The 6338-nt window shown below is 39.1% G+C and overlaps 1 long non-coding RNA gene across 1 annotated transcript; it reads right to left on the bottom strand.

Moving 5' to 3' along the window:
* Positions 1–645: 645 nt before the first annotated feature.
* Positions 646–3081, bottom strand: LOC134295053 (uncharacterized). The gene is made up of 2 exons (XR_010001620.1): positions 2247–3081; positions 646–1049 (listed from the first exon to the last, which is right to left on the bottom strand). It is a non-coding gene; the product is annotated as an uncharacterized LOC134295053 (long non-coding RNA).
* Positions 3082–6338: the final 3257 nt, after the last annotated feature.

The raw sequence follows: 6338 nt of genomic DNA, 5'->3' as shown, positions 1-6338 counted from the left end.
TTCCAGACAGGAAGCAATCAGGGCCAGCTAACACCACCCAACCAAGGATGCCTCCAGGGAGGAAGCAGCCAGATTTGGGATCTGCAAGGCCATTAAATGCTAATCAAGCTGGCCAATTGCAACATTCACACTAGCCTCAAACAGACAAGAGCTCTTTCTCCCACCCTGGACTTTCCACAGATATATAAATCCCACTTCCCTAGCTTCCAACAGACCTCACAACCTCTGAGGATGCCTGCTATAGGTGTGGGCCTGGCCACAGGCCCCGAAGGCGAGCGGGCCCAGACCAAAGCCAAGAGGAGGCATGCCCAGGTGCCATTTTTGCCATTTTGCATGCCCAGGTGCCATTTTTGCCATTTTGCCTTTGCCATTTTCACTTGCTCGCTCACCAGGCCGAGTCTGGGACCCCCTGCCATAAAATTATTTTTGTCGCTACTTCATAATTGTTTTGCTACTGTTGTGAATCGTAATGTAAATATTTGATATGCAGGATGTATTTTCATTCACTGGACCAAATACTTGATACGCCCACATTTGAATACTGGTGGGGTTGGGAGGGGGGGGGGTTGATTTTGTCATTTGGGAGATGTAGTTGCTGGGATTTATAGTTCACCTACAATCAAAGAACACTCTGAAAACACTGGCCATGATCCAATATTTAAGGGCCCATCCGCAAGCTCTTGTTGACAGGGGGGTTTCTCGAATTCTTAACAGCAAGAGAGAGGATGGCAGAAATCTTTATTCTTGCTTCTTTGCAGGGCAGGTTTCCTCGGAAGCAAATACAATGTGAGGCAGGCCTTGGGGAGGAAGGGCCGAGTGCGGGAACAGAGCGAGGGGAGCTTCGCCCTCGGGGCAGCCTCTAGGAAGACATTTGGGGAAGGGGAGTTTTCCTGCAGCCCCTTGCCTTTCCGCCACCACCTCCTCCCTCTCTGCGAAGCCCACGTCTCCATCATCTCAGGCATGTTATTGACAGGATAATTGTTGGGAGGGGAGGTTCAATTCTCTTGCTCTTCACAGTGGTTGGCCTCTTGGGAAACACTTTGGAGATCCTGCCGGAGGAAGAAAAAAAAATAGACACTTGTCAATACTGGGATGTAATATGTGCCGACAGAATTGGAACACTGCCTTTGCTTTTTTTTTAAAAGGTCATATACACTGTATAATACTTTAATAATCATACAAACAAATTACTAGGGAATGCTTGCATCATTGCATAATTGCAGCCAGGCTTTGAAGCTGCAAGGCTATTCAGTGCTAATTAAGGTGGCCAATTGCACTATTCCCACTTGGCTCTGATAAGGGGGGAGGCATCTACATTGCCATATAATCCAGCTTCATACTCCCAAAATCTGGATACTTCCACAACTTCCCCTCCCACATTTTAAACTGTGAGCAACAAATGCCATAATAATAATAATAATAATCTTTATTTGTATTCCGCCCTATCTCCCCAAGGGGACTCATTACATTACAGGAAAGGCCAAAATTCCAGATGATTTCAAAAAATCCATTTCCTCACCACCTCCTGAAATGTTGTAAAAGACTGCTGGCCTCCACGCTTAAAATTACGCAAAGAATGCTCTCTCCTACGCTTGAGGCCAAACTAATGTGATGGGAACAGGGGCGTCCAAAATTTTCAGTGTAGAACTCAGTGGAATTTAGTCAATGTGATGAAGTGGCAAAACACTGCAAGTAAATGGGACACTCTTAGCAGCCATTTCTATCGGTTGATTGAGACAAATCACCTTCTCAATTCCCTCTCCGACGATCTGGCTGTATGCTCAGAACACATGGAATAAAATATGCTCCATGACTCCTTATTTCAGATTATTTAAGCAGCTCAAACTTTATTGATTATTTACAACTATATACAAGACAGATCAGATGATCACCAGACTCTGTCCGTCTGCATCGGAGCACGCTGCAGGAGTAAACATTCCATTCTTATCTCTAAACCATACGTCTGGCTATAAAGCGAAAACTTCCCAAACTTACACTCTAGCCATTTCATTTCCACTCTATGCATTTAACCTCTTTCACTACTAGATTACACACACACAACTTTAAACTCCCAGCACAATTTCACACTATACTAATCCATTTTTACCGACAATTTCTTCAAAAACTCCCAGTTTTGACCTGGCGTGAAGGCCACATGTGAAGCTTTGGGACTGGGGTGTGCCTAAGTTCCTGCATTGCTGCCCCCCAAAAATGAGGGTCCTGGGGGGCTGCGGAGGAGGACTCACCCGCTGCCTGACTTGGAAGCCCTCCGTGATGTCCAACCGCATGTGCTCCACGGTGGATTCATGGGGCATCTGGAAGGGAAGAGAAAAAATAAATTTTCAAAAAACTGATTTATTCAAGCAGTAAGAAGTTAGTTAATAAGGCACATTCAACTATTAAAACAGTAAGAAAAATCTCTAGTGGTCTATATAGTAGGGATGTGCCATCCACAAAAAATGGTTCAAAAGTCATTACAAAACTGGGAGCGCTGGCACTTGGTTTCTAAAGTGTTTCTAAAGTATACTTAGTTAAAATTTCATTACTATAACGAGACTAACGAAATTCCATTACTACAGTAGAGTCTCGCTTATTCAACATGAATGGGCCGGCAGAATGTTGGATAAGTGAATATGTTGGATAATAAGGAGAGATTAAGGAACAGCCTATTAAACATCAAATTAGGTTATGAATTTACAAATTAAGCAGCAAAAAATCATGTTATACAACAAGTTTTACAGAAAAAATAGTTCAATACACAGTCATGCTATGTAGTAATGACTGTATTTACGAATTTAGCACCAAAATATCACGATATATTGAAAACATTGACTACAAAAATGCATTGGATAATCCAGAACGTTGGATAAGTGAGTGTTGGATAAGTGAGACTCTACTGTATTTCGTTACAGTAATTGTGCATAATTAAATAACTATAATTAGGAAAACTTAAGGGGCTCCCATCTCCCTCGTTTTTAAAGCTATTGGGGTGAAACTTGCTACAATGGTAGATAACATTGTTAGCCCACCAAATTTCAGAACATTTAGCTTATCCACAGATTTTTGGTGAATTTCCAAAGTTTTCGGGACGTCTCCAAGACGTCTGGAGAGCACAAGGTTCAAGGAAGTTAAGAGTAGTTGCCTGTCATGAAATTTGTTGCTTTGCAAGTGATATAACTCTGTTCTGTTCTGATGACCATAAGCCATTTCCATTTCTTCTTCAAAGCTAAAAGAAGTTATAAAGAAACATTGTGTGATTTCTACGACACTCCTAGATGTTGATGGTTTTTATCTTGCTCCAAAGCTAAGGATGCTTGATTAACATAAATCATGGCTACCTTACAAGACAATATAAACTCTGAAAAGGGGCCTTTCTTTGGAAACTGGCCAGGGTTAATTGTAGTCATTCAGCCTACATAGGAATGTAATGCAAGAATTCCTTCATTTCTCTATCAAGGAAGGAGCCATAATGTTAGAACACATACATGAAGAATACCCCAGGTTCATTCTCTGTCATTGTCAGTGAAAAGAAAACTATTAAGCTGTTAAGATTCAGCAATCCTGGAGACCAGCACAAGCAAGGTTCTCCACATCTTGTTGAGCTTCTACTTCCTTTAGTCTCTGGAGCCACATTTGGCCCTTTCTTCTGAATATTTATTGAAATCAAATAGTTTCATGCTCTTGTTCAACTGTTTATTATTATTTTATTCCCTTCTTAGCCTGTTTTAATAAACCAAGACCTAGAAATCTTTTCAAGAAAAGCAGAAGAGATTAGGGCTTGCTGACACTATTTATTGCTATAGCAAAGATAGATAACTCTGTGATTTAACAAAGAAAAATGTTGCTTTTGTGTGATTAGGTGACTGAATACTTCTTGGAAGATTATTTGTTTAATGCTGCAATTTCTCAACTGATGAGTCTCAGTAATGCATTGTCAGTAAGTATACTTACAGTAAAACATTTTAAAGCTCTATGCATGCACAAGAAAGCCAGCAGGAAAGTGTATTTATCATGGAATGCGCTGTGACTTCTGCAAGATTTAGAATGTGCTTTTTTGTGAAATAATTGTACTCAGTTGCAGTTACCATTGATTTGAGAATCCGATATCAATCTTTGCACAATTGGAATTAATCTTGTTTTAATTACTATATTAATACAATAGAATGTTGAATATAAATAATCTCTGTTAACATCATAAACAGGATTAGGATGTAATATGTTAAAAAAAAGTCAGATAATGACCTAATTTTGGACTTAATTTGTCTGTTTGCCTGTTGAATATAATTGAGCATTAATTGTAGTGCTTCAAGGCAGTTACTAAATGAAATTTTATCAGTATTATTATTGTGATTTATACATGTTGAAAGAATATATAGAAACTACAGGTGTCTTTGGGGACAGTGTAATGGCAACTTTTTAACTTGCAGGACTGCTGCTCACATCCTTAGCAAACTGTTTAGTATAGAATAAAACCTAAGTGTATATTGGGAGCATGGTGAAACAAATGTTCACCAGCATTTCAGAATATCCATTTTTACTCTTGTCTGAAACCAGGAAGTATGCAAATTAAAATTAGAACAAACCGAAAGAGTTTCACTTCATTAAAAATGAAGCTTTTTCTTATTTCTCTTTAAAAAATACTTTTCCTATCAACAATTGCAGAGGGAATCACTGATAATAGATGTTTCATGATGAGTGCTGCCAGTGACTCATTTTCAGATGTTTTTTAAATGGGAGCAGAGCACATTGGTTTGATTTCTGGCAAAGCCCTTAACCTGCAAATAAAACTTTGCTTCTCATGCGGGGAGATATAAGTGCAGTAAATGCTTATCTGTCTTCTTTTTATTGTCTGCCACCTCCATGCCTTCTTTTGAGTTAACATTTTGGGAACATTGCATTTTCCAAGTTTGTAGAACAGCAACATGTAGGTCTGTAAATGATGTTGGACTAGAGACTGACCAAAGATGAGCTGCTTTTAGCAATTGTGTAAAATGCAGCATCAGGAGTTTCACAGTCATTTGAATGAATATTGTTTGTTTTATTTCTGAATGACCAAAGAATCTGTCCTTTCCAGCCATTTTTAACACTTTAAAATTAGCTTTTTCTTGGCCTGAAAATTGCTTACTCTGTGTTTATGTGTTAATGCACGTGCATATGCAGTTTGTAAGTCCTTGTAGAGTTACTTGTGGCACCCTCATCAATCTTTTACTCTTCTATGTTATTTAGAAGTTGCCTCTTTCCACAGCATTTAACACTTGACAACATACATCTAAACTATTTTGTTTTGTTTCCTCTTAATGCTGAACACCACTGGGTCTATTCATTGTGAGATGGTGTTCCCACCATTTTTAAATGATCATTTGTTCTTTGTTGGCTGCATCCTCTTTGGTGTACAAATACTTCATTGTAGCATAGCTATCCAGATGTTTTAAAGTCCCCAGAGGTGAAACTTTTCTCCTATAGGAATTCACTACAGTTGATCAAGTGGAGATGTGAAATCATGTTACTGTTACAGAAAAGAATATTGTGACTGTAATGCCGTTCTGGGAGAGCTAGGATAATGCTGTGGTCATAGCAGTAGGCTAGACTGGTGAGAGCCAGGTTCTGATCATCATGCAAAATCATTATGTTTTTTGCCTGACCTTGGGTGGTTACGCCTTTTTAGCTTCAGTTACATCACAGGGACTAAAATAGAATAGTGGGATACCACTTTGAGATACACTTTGAGGAAGGTCAGGATTTAAATGTACTATAGAATCAGCCCCCAACACCTAAATGTTTGTTCTGATATAAAAGTTAATTACCTTATACCACTGTCTAATCAGTCCCTCAGTTTTAAACCTTATGAAACTCTTCCAGACTCCATTCCTGTATCTTTTGCTAACTCAAAATCTTTATCTAGAACAGAGGTGAAATGCTGACAGAGTAACCAAGCAAAACACAAGCCTTGGCCAGGGTTATCCATCTTGTCTAGCTTATCTCTTTCATTTTTCAAAAGACTTATGACTTCAATTAGTATTGCAACAGTAAATTTGAGTTTGCAGTATGCTTTTCAGGCCCTAATCTAATAAAATTATCATCATGCACATTCTTGGGATTCTGTTCAGAATCCCAATAACTGGCTCGAGTCTCAAGGTTTTGCCAAGTGTTTAAGAAAAGTCCCCTGCACTACATCCTCTATAAGCAGTGCGAGTTTTGAACTTTTTAGCCCCATGTTTTTCTGATAGAAATGACCATCTTGTTGTATGGTTATATGCTTTGACGTCAACTCCAGCTTATGGTGACTCTATCCTAGGGTATTCTTGGCAACATTTATTCGGGGAAGATTGGCCATTGTC

This window comes from Anolis carolinensis, unplaced genomic scaffold, assembly GCF_035594765.1.
Source record: "Anolis carolinensis isolate JA03-04 unplaced genomic scaffold, rAnoCar3.1.pri scaffold_71, whole genome shotgun sequence".
Lineage (NCBI taxonomy): Eukaryota > Metazoa > Chordata > Lepidosauria > Squamata > Dactyloidae > Anolis > Anolis carolinensis.
The sequence above is the reverse complement of the archived record's forward strand: the minus strand, read 5'-3'. Positions and strand labels throughout refer to the sequence as shown.